Source organism: Lathyrus oleraceus, chromosome 5 (genome assembly GCF_024323335.1).
Source record: "Lathyrus oleraceus cultivar Zhongwan6 chromosome 5, CAAS_Psat_ZW6_1.0, whole genome shotgun sequence".
Taxonomy (NCBI): Eukaryota; Viridiplantae; Streptophyta; class Magnoliopsida; order Fabales; family Fabaceae; genus Lathyrus; species Lathyrus oleraceus.
Genome location: NC_066583.1, coordinates 498,163,896 through 498,180,909, shown reverse-complemented (window position 1 = coordinate 498,180,909; position 17,014 = coordinate 498,163,896). Strand labels below are relative to the sequence as shown.

Genomic DNA, 17,014 nt, shown 5'->3' with positions numbered 1-17,014 from the left:
TCCGCTAGCTTCAATAATCCATGCCATTAACAAAATATTCAGCAACCTCAATTTCTAACTAATAAACCTTAAAACCTCAAATATAATTAATCAAATTACTGCCAATACAAAAAAAAAAAGACTTCAAAATATTTTAGTTTGAAAATGACAGACATTTCATCAAGAGAAGTAGATGATTCATTTTAATAAATACAACCTTCTTGCGACCCGCCAAATCTTTCTTATCCTTCAATCTCCTATGGCAGAAGCACATCTGCAAGTGTCACGAGTTTTATACTCACAAATTTGACAAAAACTCAGGTTATACTCACATAATTAGCTTTACTACAATCACAATTACAATATTTAGCTATAGTAAAATAAAATGCAGCAAGTAGGCAATTAAAGTGTTTTAGTACATAATTATCAGTTCCCTTATTACCCATGAATGAGAAAATCAGGAAAATTACATAAACTTAAAGCATACTGGGTAAGATAAGACTTTCTTAGTCACTTGCATAAACTTCTCAAATGGACCTGAAACAAAATAAGACTTTCTTAGTATGCTAATAATTAAGGCTAAATGAGTTTCCGTAAATGGTAACCATGATCACAATTAACAACACACCAAACAATTATTGAAAGCATACATATTGCTAACAATATACATCTCTTCATCTTGGTTCATTGTAACATTGTCAAGGGGCAATATTTCTCCCCGGTAGCCTGATCATGAACTATAGAGTGATGGTGACTAAAAGTTTGGCGCCACTCAACAACAAGTTCACAAGCATGAACAACTGCTTCCACGTCATCACCATTAACATGAAAGATAGGACATTCTAAAGCTTTAGAAACATCTGTGCAATATTGTGAAGACCTTCCAGACATTGGATCGGTTGTAAATGCAACTTGATTGTTTAACATAATATGGATAGTCCCACCTATAGTGTAATTTGGAAGAGCACTTATACGCAGTTATGAGAAGTTATCATAGTAGTTATATTATTTAGGAATAAATAGGGAAAGGATAGGAGAAATATATTATGGAGAACCTCCTGGTTTTTACTATTGGTGTTCAATTCATGAAAACTAAACAGAAAAATCAACAAACCAAAATCATTACTCAACCAACCAAAACCATTCCATCACAATAATAGACATCACCTTAGTTCCATCAATGAAAACTACACAGAAAACTCAACCAATCAAAATTATTTCATCATAATAATTGACATAAAGGATTAGGAACACAAACCGTGAAATTTTTGCCTGATTTCGTCATTCCCATATTGTGATTTGAGTCTCCCTTATAGCATCCATAACTACATGCCCGTACACGAGTGCGTAGTTATATTACTACGCGGGTGTGTTGCAACTTTACTTCATTGGACTATATGTTGTTCACTCCCCTGGCAATGTAACATCTAAACCAAGCCAAAGACAATTATGGATCACATTATCAAATAACAAACCTCGGTTAAAGTGTACACATTGGAAATCACATAGCATATTTTTCCCAAATACTTAGTAAAACAGACCATTTTTTACAGACCCGGACCTAGGTGTCCATGTTTGTTCCATCCAAATGCTAGGGAAAATCCATATGAATTCATCATTTACAGCAAGGAAAAAAGGGCATGCCTTCAATGACAGTGACAAAAATATTAAATGTTGAGAATGTATCAAGTGTGAGTAGTGTGGATAATAGTCCCACATTGGTTAAAAAAATGGAGACTTGAGCATTTATAATTGAGAGAACCCACACACCTATCACCTTAAGGTTTTAGGTGAATATGTGGTATGTCTCTCACAAAAGCGTTGCTCCACTGGAAGAAGTTCCACAATGTTAAATGCTCCCTAGTGAAGAACTAACGTACTCTTTGATTCTTCCAAATCAGTATATGTAGCAAGTTGAATTTACGGGTTGAACATTTTCATATGATTAGTGTCGCGCACCGTATTGGAAGTCGGTTATGCAAGGGGAAGGTATTAACACCTCTCACATCCATGGTACTCCATGTGAACCACTTGCTCGTATCAAATGCGTATAGATGTTGTTTATCTGTAAATTGCTTGCTATCGGGAATGAGATGAAAGAACGAGATGAGGAGAAAATATGTTTGTGCCTACGTATCCTCATACGTGCAATGAGGAAGTCAGAGCTTCGTAGTTCGGCTCACAAACAAAATATTTGTTTGGTTGTTTTTACTGAACAATATTGACATTCGTGTGCTACTGTTCACTTGCTTGTATCCTCTGTCATAGGAGCGGGAATTATTTACTTGTTTGCGGTAAAGTGGATACGCTTGGTTCGCACTCTAGCAGTTAAACATTACTTGCTCGCACATGGAGGCTTAAACTTCATTCACGGTACAACGTAAGTAACACGTCCTTTTTGAAAGGTTTTGAACAGAATGCACTAAGGAAAAATATGATTTGATTTGTTGGGGTTGATTTTATGTACGGAGACAAGCATCAGACCCTTGACTAGATACAATCAATGGTCCAAGAACTCGGGAGTTGAGAGGACAATGTTATCCTAACCACTCTTTTTCATTCAAAAAAGAGATTTGAATTGTGAAAAGAGTTTGGCAAGTCTAATCATTGGAACTTAGAGGGCGACAAGTATCTTACCCTTGACTAAGTACAACCAACAATTAGAGTACTTGGGAATTGAGAGGACAATGGAGTCCTAACTACTCTTTTTCTTCCTCATAGAACCTAGATCTAACTTGTTTGAATCATTAGATGTTTTAAGGGGGAAATTCAAGTGTCGGTTCCTCAGGCTAGATACGATCGACAACCCAAGTACTTGAATGTTGTGTACAAGCACGTACACCCCATTTTGCATTCCAATTTGTTATGAAAATGGTTTTGAAAAAGGAACTCGACATTGGATCAAGTGTTTGAATTTATTATGAAAAGTGTGAGTGAAGAATGGAGGAGAGAGATAAAATGAGGTTGGGAAGAGAATGAAGAAGAGATGTGAATAATGGATCATGGAATGGATGGGAGATACTTGACGTTGGATCAAGTATTCACGTTGCAATGGTATGAGTTTTATTTGGAAAATAACTTGACGTTGAATCAAGTACCTTTTGTTTATTTCGAAATGCTTTGTTTACCGTTTTGTATTTTTTTCTTCGTTATTAACATGCATGGTGAACTAACTAGAAATCAATAAATCTAAGCTATTATATGATCATGGGGTGGGGGAACATGCAACCCATAATGGGGGGTGGATCCACACAATACAACATAAGAGAATGAAAAGAAAATACAAGTTACAAACTATTAAACTATGTAGCATGCCTAAATCATACAAGTGGCATGGTACTTCAAACAATACAAGTCGAGTGAATGACTTAGGAGCATGGCTAGCTAGGAGTGAGCTTGAATCTCAAAGTCACATGTGGACACAAAACAACAAACGGGTTAGCATGAGATCAAGTCAAATGAATGGGAATGATGCAACAATATGTAAGCATATTCAATGATTAAAATCAATTCAAAAGGTAGTGGATTAATCAATGAAAAACAATCAAAGATCTTTCATATGATCATGGCAAATGAAATTAGGCATACAAAGCATTCATTACCTAAATTAAAATGGGATTTTCAATTTATTCGATATGATCACAAACCAAAGGAATCGATTAAATGGACAATTAAAGTGACTATTAAACATAAAGATCTAAATCTACCTAAACATGAATTAAGATCAAAATCAATCAAATGAAAAATTACCAATCCAAATTCAAGAATTGAACCTAATGGACATAATCATACAAATCACAATACAAAAGTCAAATTGAGTGAAAATTAACCTAAGGTCTAATTATGGTAAAATCAACATTAACCATATTAATCTCAACAAAAATCCACAAAAATGAATATCAAGATTAAATGACTAAAAATTAATCATGGCATGGTTAATCATATGAATATTAATTCTGGAAAATTAAGAGAAAATTAAATCTAATCTAAGACTTGATTAAACCTAATTTCTAATTAACTATCTAATTAAACCTAATGAATCAATTAAAATGTCAATTAAAATGAAATTAAATCCTAATGTCTAAAAATCAAAACTCAAGAGAATTACCTAATTCTAGTCAAGAACAAGATTAACACAATCTAATCAACAGAAAATTAACAAGATAGAAATAAATTAATTAAACTTAAACCTGAGTTAATGGAGATTAATGAATGATCATGGGCCAAAATGAACTAATTAAAGGGGGTGTAGCACTGAATGCTTCTTGGGCCATAGGCCCACTCCCCTTTCGCCTGGATCCGTCACACCAAGACCACCCGGAAGCTCCATCAGCCAAAGGGATTCAACGCTCCAAGAATGAATCTAAAGGAACCACCCGAAAACATGAAAGAGAGAAACACTGATACTGAACACAAAAACTCTCACCGTCGACGCCGCCGGTGAATCTCCTCCGATGGCTGCAAGAATCGTCTCATCCTTAATCTCACTTATATCGTCGTCGTTGCTCCGTTGAGAATAAACTCGGAGATTCGTGTGTTTGTGATGAAGAAATAGAAATGATCGGATTCGTAGCGATTATCGGACTCGGAGATTCGCGCTTAGAGATGAAGATAAAGGTGCCCCGACCCTTTCCTCCGGGAAGGGCGTGAACGGGTAAGCTTTTTCTTTTGATTCCTTCCTCTCCGATAGAGGGTTATTGAAGATGATTATTTTTGGATTCTGCAGAGTTGAGGAAGAGAGTTCCCAAATGTTAGTTACAGGTTCTGTTAAGGTGGTTAGAGAAAAATGGGGCAATTTTTCAGAGGGGAATTGGAGGTGATGAAGGGTGAGGTTAAGGGTGTTGAAAGGTTGAGGGTGAGGTTCGGTTGTTGAAAGTTTGAGGGTGAAGAGGGTGAAGAAGAGGGTTGGTTCTTTGATTCTTTTCTTCTGCTAATCCTTATTACCTGCAGGTTTTTTCCTGCAGAAGATTGGGGGTTTATGGAGGGTGGAGTTCGGTTAGAAGTTTGTGGAGGTTATTTCAGTTAAAGGGTTTTGGATATGGTGAGAAGGGTTGTTGAATGATGCTGAAGAGGGTTTGGTTAGAAAAAAGAAGGGTTATAACAGAAGGTTGAAGATGGTTAGTATCGGTTGAAGGTTAGGGGTAACTTGGTTGAAGAAGATTGAAAAAATGACAGAGGGTGATGTTATATATTCTGTAGGAGGTGGTGTTTTCAGTTCCCAAATTCGGTTATTTCTGTTTGAGATTCAGTTGGTTTTTTCGGTTATTTGGTTTTGGAGTTTTTCAGTTGTGTCCCATATTTGTGCTTATGTTCTGTTTTCCTGTTTGAAGCCTTTTTGTAGTCTTTTCTGTTATGCTAATGGTGATGCTTGCAATGAATGATTTTCATTGAGTTTTTTGATGGTTTCTGAAAATCTATTGAGATGTGAATCCCTTTTTTGCTGGTTATGATTTATGTCATGGAATTGCTTGGATACCATGGCGCAAGAGACTTAGGATGAAGTTGTTTTGGATTGGCTTACCTGGAATGCACCGCTATCGGAACCATGGGCCATGAAGCATATGACTTTGGATATGAAATTGAATTGTAATTTTGTTGTAATGGGAATGTTTGAAATTGTAATATTTGGATTTATAATAGAATGGATGTATGGTTGAATATTGTAAAAAAATGAATTAGTTTATATTTTGGGATGTAAATGAAATGATTTATACAACAAAATTGAAATTCAGATAACATGGTTTATGTATGGAATGGTCGATTAGGAAATGGTTATGTATCAAATTAGATGTATGGCTATGATTTGGTTCATATTGATTTAGAAAATTGGCTTATGAATGGTTGTAATTTGGATTATAATGGCTCAATGAGTTATGGTTTTAAATGGTGAAGAATGAACATGGTTCAAAGTGGTCTTACAAAATAATAAAATGATTAAAAATATATTTTGGTTAAATGGTTGACTTTGGTCAACTGGTACAAATGTATATTTTTTTATGGGAAAATAAAAATGGACCATGATGACAATGCAACACACATATGAACTTGATTATCTAATGAACCAAACATAAGCCAATGTCTTGACCAACTATGAACATGAATGCACTATGACTAAATATGGATATGATTGGAAAGCCCAATGTTCTTAAACCAAATGCAACATGCCAAGTTCCAAGGTTCGAAATCCGATCAATCCAAGCCAACCAAATGATATTTCACCAAGCAACAAATTGTAACACCTCAAATGAATACCCCTTAATCAAAGCATATGGAACATGAACAAGTAAACCTCTGATGAAATTTCGAACCAATCAATGAGCCTCCATGAACGACGAGATGAATCTCAATCTTGAATGCACATACGAGGTATGATAATTCCTTAGTCAACAACTATGGTTTCAGGGATTCGATTGATCTTGATGATGCTCACAATCCAACACCTCTGAATCAAAGTCATGACCACAACTATGGTCCCAAAATTAGGGCTTCAAGCTATGCTCCATGATGAAGATAACCAAGACGTAATGCTCACCTCTTATTCAATGCCATGTATGATAAAACCCTTGAATCCATGATTTTATGCTCTTTCAAATGCAAGTGGAATGTGTTATGATACAATGGATATGTAGATGAGATGAATGCTTATCAGGATATGCAAATGATTAGAGCTAGTGACCTAGATGAACTTGTGAAGGGTATGGTGAATTTTGGGGTATGACAGTTAGCACAAAAATATCCAGTGGGATTAAGGAGACAAAAAATAGTACAGTACAACCTCAAACCAATATTATTTTGAAGACATGTATACACAATCAATCAATAAACATTGAATATCTATTTCCATTTGATACAAATCAAATAGTTAAAATGATTTTACTGGTGAAACATGTCTATGCAAATGATGTTTACAGATGACACTTACATATCCAGACTAGAGTTGAATCTTTAATAATTGTATAAAAAAATAAGGAGCCCCCATTTTCAATACTCATAAAACAAATTAAAAATTTCTAACCATGTGTAACATCAAGCGATTCAAGATCGAAAGTTCTAAAACCTTAAAGATTTAAAAACATAGCTTTGACAATTTACGAAGGATGAATTTGATTGTTTTTTCGGCTTTGACTCAAAGTTTCTGTAAAATTTATACTTCTAAGATAATTTTGGGTAAAAGAGAAAGGTAAAGCTAATAATACAGTGAGATTTATAGGAAATGGATTTGAAGCGTGAGCCAAAATTGGAGGTAGGAATCCCAAATCAAGCTTTGAAATTGAAATCGTAGGCAGGAAACCGAAATCAAAACCAACCTAGAAACGAGATTGAGGCCAAACTCAAAAGAAATAATAAATGAAATCAAAATCAAACTTCTCAGCCATCAGTTGTCTCGAACTCGTATCGCAATATGGATCTAAAGCGTGAGCCAAAAATCGGAGGTAGGAATCCCAAATCAAGCTTTGAAATTGAAATCAAAGGCAGGAAACCGAAATCAAAACTAACCTAGAAACAAAATTGAGGCCGAACTCAAAAGAAACAATCAATGAAATCAAAATCAAACTTCTCATCCATCGGTTGTCTCGAACTCGTATCGCAATATGGAAACAGATCAAAACTTCTTTTACGGAATATGGAAATTAAAGTTTGACAATTTCTTTTTCATTTCTTTTATTTTCTCCATAGTATTTGTGTTAATACTCTGAATGAATGTATAACAATATGCTAGACAGGGAGGAATATGAAGAGGGCAGAGAAATAAGATTCAGGAAGAGAGAGAAGTGAGAAAAGAAGAAAGTCAAAAATGAAAAGTGAATTAGATCTGTCATTGGGGAAGAGAAATGAGAAAAAGTCGAATTTGCCAAGTTGGTTTGGATCAAATAGAAACATGTGACATCATCAAATGAACAAACCATGACTTAATTGTATAAACATGTAGTTGAAATAGAACAAATTGACATCATCGATTGGAAAAAGTAATATTTGGATACAAAATACCCTCAATTTGATGAGGTGGCTGAATAAAAGGGTTGGGCATTAAAGGATTTTTCAGAGCATCAAATTTTCTTATATTATAGATGAAAAATGTTTCTTGGTTTATATTTTGTTGAAAGATTTATTTAAAATAGTTTCCATTGTGATATAAATTTGAACATAATTAGTTGAAGAAATTATTTTATTTTCACTTTTTTGTTGTTGTCCTTTTGATATCTTACGACATAGCAAACATTTTGCATATAATTTTACCCATTCTCAAACAATATTTATAATATACTTATCTTTATAGAGCTAAAATTTTACTCCCTCCGTTACTTTTTAAGTGTCACTTTCTTGAAAAAAAATTGTTTCTTTTAATTATCACTTACAAAATTCAATATAGTATTAATTGCACTTTTATCAAAATTACCCATAGGTAATTATTACAGAGTGAAAAAGTAAAATGAATGTAATAAATAATTAAGGGTATTATAAGTAAAAGGAGAATTGTTGTTGAAAAAATAACATTAATGATTAACTTTCTTGGTATGCGTAAAAAGACAAAAAATAACACTTAAATGAATAGAGGGAGTATTTGGTTTATGCCTTTAAATGACTCAAATTTACTAGGGTCAAAGTTATTTTTGCATATAATTTTGAAATTGACTAAAAAAGGGTTCAAAATGTATAAAAAATTAGTTATTATTATTAAACTACAAAGCATCATTACACGCATAAGTTGTAAGAAATAAAGTAGATTTGCTTTTTTTTTAAGGATTTTTCAATATGACTTATGACGAAACTTTAAAAATATTAGATTTTAAAATTTGGACGGGTGTAAACACAACACACCTATGTCTAATCTCAGAATTTCACAACATTCAGATTTTAATTTCTAGAATTTCTATAAAGATTAAAATTTAGATGTTTCGATTTAAGTATTTGCGCTTATTCCTCTCCCTTCCCTTTCTCAATTAATCAAAAGAGCAAAGTCATACCATATTGTTCCAACATTTTTTAAATATTCTTCAAACTTCTACTTCATTACATTGAACCTTAGCACATCTCTAAAGTTCTACTCCGCAAATCAAAGAACAAACCAGACAAATATTTGGTAAGTTACTCATTCCCTTACATTTTTTAATTTGACATGCATGCATGACCTATAAATAGTTTATTGGTATGATACATTATGCTTAAATACAATATATATGTCATTTTTGTTTGTCATGAACCGCCTTGCTTTGAAATTTTGAACATTGGAGTTTAGGGTTTGTCGCATTTCGAAAAATACGATTCCTCGTGATGGTCGCGAAAAAAATTAGTTAAAACAGAGTCGCCACCGAATTTTATTTATCCCAATGAAGGAATAGGAAAATATCGATAAAACCTCTTAAATAGAGAATAATGGTCGTCGCAACCATATTCGGGTTCAGGAGTCGATTACGCAAGGGGAAGGTATTAGCACCCCTCACGTCCGTTGTACTCAACGAGAACCTTTTAGTCTAATTTGCGATTTGAATGTTAACTTATTTTGTTTGTTTTCTTCGAGTGATAAAAATAGTGAAAAGAGATGGATGGAAACCTCAGAAGGGGGAAAATGGAAGCTTTTTATTAGTGTGCTCACTAAGATATCGCAATCTCGTGCCTACGTATCCTTATAATGCAATAAGGAAATCAAAGCATTCGTAGTTCGGGGAACTACGGTTGGTTGATGCCTTTTAATGAAAGACTGTTTAGATCGCGTTCTAAAGGCTAAACGTTGACTTGTTTACTCTCGGCGGAGGCTTAAACATTAGTTTGTTGTGCGCGTTAGAAATGATTAAACAATGCTCTTTTTGAAAAGAGTTTCGATCGCACGGGGGCGATGAAAGAGGTTTGATAAGTTGGATGTGTTTTAATGATCAAGTGCTTAGATCTCATCCTAGCGGTTAAATGTTGGCTTGCATGCTCGCGGTGGAGACTTAAGCGCTAGTTTGTGTACACACTAGAAAGGATTAAGCAATGTTCTTTCTAAAAAGAGTTAAGTTGTTGGTCGCACGAGGGAGAGGAATTAAGTTTAGTGTATTTGGTAATTTGAAGAAGAACGACAAAAGAATGAGCAATATGATGTACACCAATCGTTCAATTCTTTCGTGGAATAACAAGACGAACACCTTTTACTCCCTTTTCATTCAAATTATTATTGAAAATTGTTTGCGGAAACCGAATATACATGGTAGTGAGGCGTGCGCCTCCCACTTGCTTACTCGAGAAATAATGAGGCGTGCGCCACCTATTCCTTTATCCAAGTTTATTTAGAGTGTTTTAATCGGACGACGGAAAAATCGAGCAATATAGCGAGTGCCAATCATTCAATTATTCGAGAGATGGTGAGGCGAACACCTCCTATACTCTTTTTCATCCAGAGTTTATTTAAAAGAATATTCTTAGAAATTATATTGATTTGAAAAATGATTTGAATTTGCACGGTTAATCGAATTTAGATAGAAATACTTGGTGTATCAATCATCTAATTGATTTAATTATAATCGAGTAGGTCTCATTGTAAGAAAGCCCAAGAGTAAGCTATGTGAGGTTGATGGCGATGCTTAAAAGCAATCGACTTACAAAGGTATTTGAAAATGGGTTCGACATTGAATCGAGAATTGTGTGATTTTAGTTGTTTATCATGGTTTTAAATCGCTGAGATTGAAATGGTTGTGGAAGAAGTCGATCAACATTTAATTATCAAAATTAATTGGTTAAAGTTCGATTGAATCGATTAATTAAATTAATTAAGATTAATTATCAAAATTATTTAATTAAAATTAAATAATCAAGTTAATTAAAATTAATTAATGATAATTAACTAATTGGAAAAAATCTAATTAATTAATTTGTTATAATTAAAAGAGAAAAAATTAAGTGACAATGTCAATTTAATTGATTGAATTGAATTGAATCGAAGACAATGTGCTTATAAACCGGTTTGTACATAGCAACAACAAAGTTGGAGTGTCGTATGTAAGGATCGAAGCGCGGTGAAAATACACGATCAATGTATAGAAATTTGGGTGGCATAACGGCATGAAATTACCGAATCCATAGATTCAATCCAAATTAAAATGTAATGAAGACAAAATCGAAACAACACCAATCCAACTATTTACAATGTTATAAGTTTATAACAATTCTCAAATTTAAACATCCCAATACAGTAACTGAATGCATAATCAACACCAAATTTCAATATTATAATAATAAAAAGAAAATAGTATTAACAATAAAGATAATATATATAGCTAATTTTTTTTAAACAAACTAAAAGTATATAAAACTAAAAAAAAGCAAACACAAGCAATGATAGCAGTAACAATGCAATGACACAAACTATTTACTTAATTACATAGATGTAAACGAAACAAAATCGAGGTGGTTTGCAATCGGCACACCTAACGTATTGGATACGGAATGCAATCCAATTGAAACAAAAATAGATATTATAGTAACCACATAAAAGGCAAAACAAAATAAGTTATATTTTCATAGATAACACATGTCTTGTGATGTATTTGTTTTCATAAAGAAACAGTAGCAACATTTCTCCACACACTTATGGGCTTTAACAATAAGAACCAGCGACAGCGAAATCTTATCGAAATTTAACCGGGAAAACAACAATTCAAATTCCATAATATAACATGGGCAAACTTGAAACGAAAGAAAAAAAATGCAGCAGTATTACAATACCGATCATCAAATGTAAACTCCATAATCAGATAGAAAAAATTGCATATAATCGAAATAGAATACGCCATGAAGCTCTAACCACACACACCCATATAATCAGTGCATGACAATTAACAAAAACATAAGAGTTCAAACTGCGACGCAATCCTATAACCATTACCAGATTTCCGAATTAGAGACGCGAATCAACACAGCACCAACCTATCACCACAATCTTCTTCGAACCGGTATCTTTGTGGGTTTCCTCTTTTAATCGAAGATGGATTTTTTAACTTCCCGAAATTGAGAAAAGTGTTCCTTAACATAAACCATCTTGTTGAAACGGTTTACCTAAACCAAAATGCACCACGATCTCGCAAACCACAACAAACTTCTATAACAGCTCAACCAATACAAAACGATCATCAAATTTCTTTGTAATGAAGCTTTGAAACCATTAGCAATGGGCCACTGAAATGCAAGGGATGATATGAGTTCGGGTTGGTGCGGGGATTGAAGGTAGATTTGAAGGTTGTTAGAAGAAGGAGAACAAAAGTGGTTAGACGGAAGATTGAAGAGGTTTGGTGAATCAGTTGTGACATGGAGAGTTATCGTGTTGTTGGAGGTTAACGGTGGGAGGTCGATGAATGGGTTTTCGTGGCTGTAGCGGTGTATTCGTCACTTTATGATTTATTGACTAAATCAAAAGCAAAACATACAAAGAATCGAGTCGCCACCGCACTTTTATTTATCCTAAGGAATGGCTAAAAAGCGAACAAAAGCCTAAGAAGTTTTACACATAGAAAACTAATGAAAAGTTCAGAGATCGGGGTAAGGGGTAAATTACGCAATGGGAAGGTGTTAGGCACCCAAAACGTCCTAGGTACTCCTAGGGAGCCCTTTTCACACTTGTTGTATAAAAAAGTTTATTTGTTTATGACATATTGTGCAAACATGATTGGGAAGATGAGAAAAGAATGTACAATTTTATTATTTTTGTGTTTGAACGGATAAACCCGTTGCCTACGTACCTTCCATGAAAGGTAAGGATCAAAACGCCGTAGTTCGACTAAAAAATTTCCAAAATATGAGTGGGTTCATTTTAAAATAAGAGCACTAAGGCTTTTCATTACCAATGGGAGAAAACTCAACCTGAATCAACAATCCACCATGCGAGGACGGCTTCAACATACTAGTGAGGGGTTAACCCTATAATAAGTATGGAAGACTTACAATCAACTCACTAAGGACAAGGTAAGATTTACATCAACCACTATGGTAATTGAAACCTATGGCCAATGTGTAAAACATATTAGCAATGGACAAAGCCACAAAACAATTGAATGAGTGAAGTTAATTGATTATGAGTATTCACAAAATATGGTCAAGGTATGATTAAGATTTGATTCAAAGAAGTGTTATGAAATGGAGTTTGAAAAGTCAAGGACTTAGGGTCCAGGTTTCTAATTTGAAAAGATATGAAGATGTTTGCACAATAGTATCAAAGTTTTTGAATTAACAATGTGAAAAGGTTTAGGACAAAGAGGGTATGGATGAAAGAGTGTAAAACTTCTCAGAAGTTCACCTCTTGAAATCATATAGAAGATGATTCAAGTGTGTCCTTAGGAATAGGCAAATGAACAATAACAAATAAGCAAAACAAATGATACCGACTGTCAATTGCTGGACTTATACCAATCTCACAAACAAAGGTGGATACCGGATACCAATCAATGGATTTACACCAGTCTCCTAAAACAAACAGGGATGTCAGATGCCAATAAATGGACTTATTCCAACCTCCTAAAGTAAAACTAAACAAAAGGGTGGATACCGGATGCCAATCTATCTGGGCTTACTCCAATCTCCCAAAACAAAACAAAACATGGATGTCAGATGCCAATCTATCTGGACTTACTCTAATCTCCAATATATGATCATAGGAATACAAATGCCAACAACATGGTCTTACAATTGAATCCTCACATACAACGAGCAAACAGAAGCAATAAGCAAACAGGACATAAGTGACCAATGAAGTGGTCTTACACCCAATCCCTTCCAAATCATAGGAACAATGGCCAATGAATGGACTTACTGTTGATTCCTCAATGGGCAAACCAAAGATGGATCACAAAGATATGAAATGCTGATCATGCAATAATGAACAATTAATGATGATAAATGCACAAAGGCAACCAAGCGACATGTACAAATGAACCAAGCAATCAATCAAACAAATTCATTTAGCACACACTATATGCAAGCAATTAGGCTCAAGCAAAGGGTTAGACTTTAAAGTCAACTGGAATGGGGTAAGTGGTGCTCTTAACCTTAACATTGAGAGTTAAGGTGAAGCAGATGAAAAGGATATGAGGGGTGTGCCTCATTGCTCTTATCCCTGGTCAGGGAGAGCTTTGAATATCAGAAGGTGTGGGAGTTCAGAAAGTTGGAACTCTCTCCACAAGTTAATGACTCTATAGATCTTGGGTTAAGATCCACAATGCTACAACATGTAATGTGAGCAAAGGGATGACACACAGAATAGTAGGAGATGGACTACACATCTCTTCTATCTACCAATTGCCTTATCAAAAGGACTTTTCCTGCTTGGGGACAAAGATAAACAATCACAAACATTGCCTCTTAAGGAGGACTTCAGGCAGGTGCCTGGCCACATAACAAGCCAGGTCTTCCAGACTACATGAAGAAGAGATGTTATACCTCAATGCTCAAGCTATCAAGCAAAGCAAAAGCAAGTTCACAATGAACTATAGCAACTAAATGTACCTGTGGAAACATCAAACAAATCAGTATGCTATACAGACAAACAATCAGCAGTTGATACAACAAACAACCAATATAGGCAAAGGCATAAGCCACAAGTCAATCCCAATTGAATCAACTTCAACCTACAAAACACACATTAGTAATCAAAAGCAAATATCAAATGCTCTCAAGATGAGGCATCATCAATTGTGTAACTTGCATGTGCAACCTGAAACAAAGCTTCAAACATGAGAGGCAAACCCTTAGGCCAAAGCCTAGGGTCAAAGATGAGGAAAAAATTTAAAACAGAACATGAAAATTGACAAGAATCAAGATCAATCAAATTAGAACACCATCCAAGTGGTCTCATATCAAAAGCACCAACCAATTTCATTTCATAAACAAATCATGTCAATGTATGCAAGTTGGAAGCTCAATGATGCAAACATAATGATCACAAGCATGTTAATTCCAAAATGGCTCAATAAATCTCAAGAAAAATCATGTCTAAACAGAACATATCCAAGGATCAACACACCAAAAATCATGGCATTTGGACAAGTATAAGCATGTCAAAGAAATTCCATAAGGCAATGTAAGCATAAGCAAGCTCAAAGGAAGCACAAAATGATACATCAACTTAAGGCAATCCTAAAACAGAAATGAAAAGTGATAAATGACTCAAACAAAAGCCAAGACAAACTTCAATGTGTCTAGAAAACATGTGTAAAATTTCAAGCTCATATGATAAGGCATAAGAATTTCACAAATCATGAAAGTTTAACACTCAACAAAAGTCCAAACATGACAAGCCAGAAGAGAAAATCTCAAACAAATTGGAAATGGATCCAAAAATTCTACAAAAAAATCATGATTAATCCTAACATCCAGAAGTAGCATCATGCAAAAATTCAGATCATTTAACATTTAATTGGCATGGTAAAGAAAATCAACAAATTGGACAAGAAATGGTGTGACACACATTGTCACACCTCCATTAATCACATCATAACTCAACATCCAGAAATGAGAAAAATGCAAACCATATACCAAAATGACCATTAGGATATCTAGTTTATGCATGTCAATTTTCATGTTCATTGGATTAACCATCATCATTTCACAACCAAAATGGCAAGCAAGGTGCAAGGTATGACATGCAAACATAAACCCTAGGCCAAAAACCTTTTCAACCGTGCACAAATTCTGTAAAAATATCCATAAAATAGAAGACATGATGAGGATCATTGTGAAAAAAATCTCATGTGATTTGGATACATATTTTTTGAGTTATAAATTTTGGAAGTGGATGAAAAATTAAAAATCACATGAAATGTCATAGCATGAATATATGAGCACAAGTTAAAAAAGCAAGGCAAACATTTGGAAATGTCAAACAGCCGGAATCGAACCACGCTGAAGTTTGAAAATGGCGCCATGTTAAAACGCCGCGTTTCATTTAAATGAAACGCTGGCCAATCAGAAGCCGGCATTTGGTCCAGTACATGAGCACAAACACGAAATCGCATGCAAACAAGGCTTATGAAGATCAAACAAGTTCTGGAAAACTAAAACCCTAGATGTTCATCACGTGTTCATCATGTTCATCATCATCAAGATCCAACATGTCCAGAAATTCATGAAACGTATATCATTTGAATCATCATTCAACACACATCAATAATCCAACATCAAATTAACCTAATTCTAGCTGTATCAAACAGATCGAGCAAAACAAGTTTCAACAATCAAACTTCAAATCATGATAACTAACTCAATACTTAATGAAAATTCACGATCTAAAGTTCAGCAAGATCAGCAGTGAGAGATCTACAATAAGCATCCATCAATTTCATAAATCATGGAGGTCGAAATCTAACCTTGCTGGAGAAACAGAAGTGGATTCGTGCAGTTCAAGTCCTAGAAAGGTGAAACAGATCCTCTACAATGCTTGGACAGATGAATGAATGATGAAGAACAGCTCAACAATGCTCGATCTCTCTGGAAACTTCAACTGCCATGGAAGAGTGCAATGTTCAACAGCTTCGATTCTTCAAGAATTCTCCAAGATCCAGCTCCAATAATCTTCAACAATGCTTGTAGATGATGCACAAACCAAGAAACAAGCAAAAGAAATGAAGAATTCGATGGAAAAATTGAGAGAATTTTTGAGAGCAAAAGTTTAGATCTGAAATTCTGAAGTTGTTGTTGTTGAATTCTGTTAGGATTATCATTATATACCCTCTGCTAATCAAGCTTGTTAATCATGTTTAACCAAAAACCCAAGGATTAGTGAAATGGAATGGTTTATGCAAATTTCCAAAATCACCCTTATGCTCATGCAAGGCAATGGAACAGTGACCGTGGCTGCATGGAAATGCACTTCAAATGTGAATTTTAATCAAATGCCAATGGAAAAATGTAATGGCAATGCATATTTTTTAAATTGGAGATTTCCCTCCAAAATTCAAAATGAATTCAAGTGAAAAATGCATTATTTTTATGATGAGACTTGATGATTTATGATGCATGATTATGATAGAAGGGATCAAGAGAGAAATGCTCCAAAAAGAATCACTTGAATTGG

At 34.4% G+C, this 17,014-nt stretch overlaps 1 long non-coding RNA gene across 1 annotated transcript; it reads left to right on the top strand.

The window, feature by feature from the left end:
• The first annotated feature begins 4,067 nt into the window (after window positions 1-4,067).
• On the top strand, window positions 4,068-5,715 carry LOC127085718 (uncharacterized). Its single transcript, XR_007789255.1, has 2 exons — window positions 4,068-4,633; window positions 4,706-5,715. It is a non-coding gene; the product is annotated as an uncharacterized LOC127085718 (long non-coding RNA).
• Window positions 5,716-17,014: the final 11,299 nt, after the last annotated feature.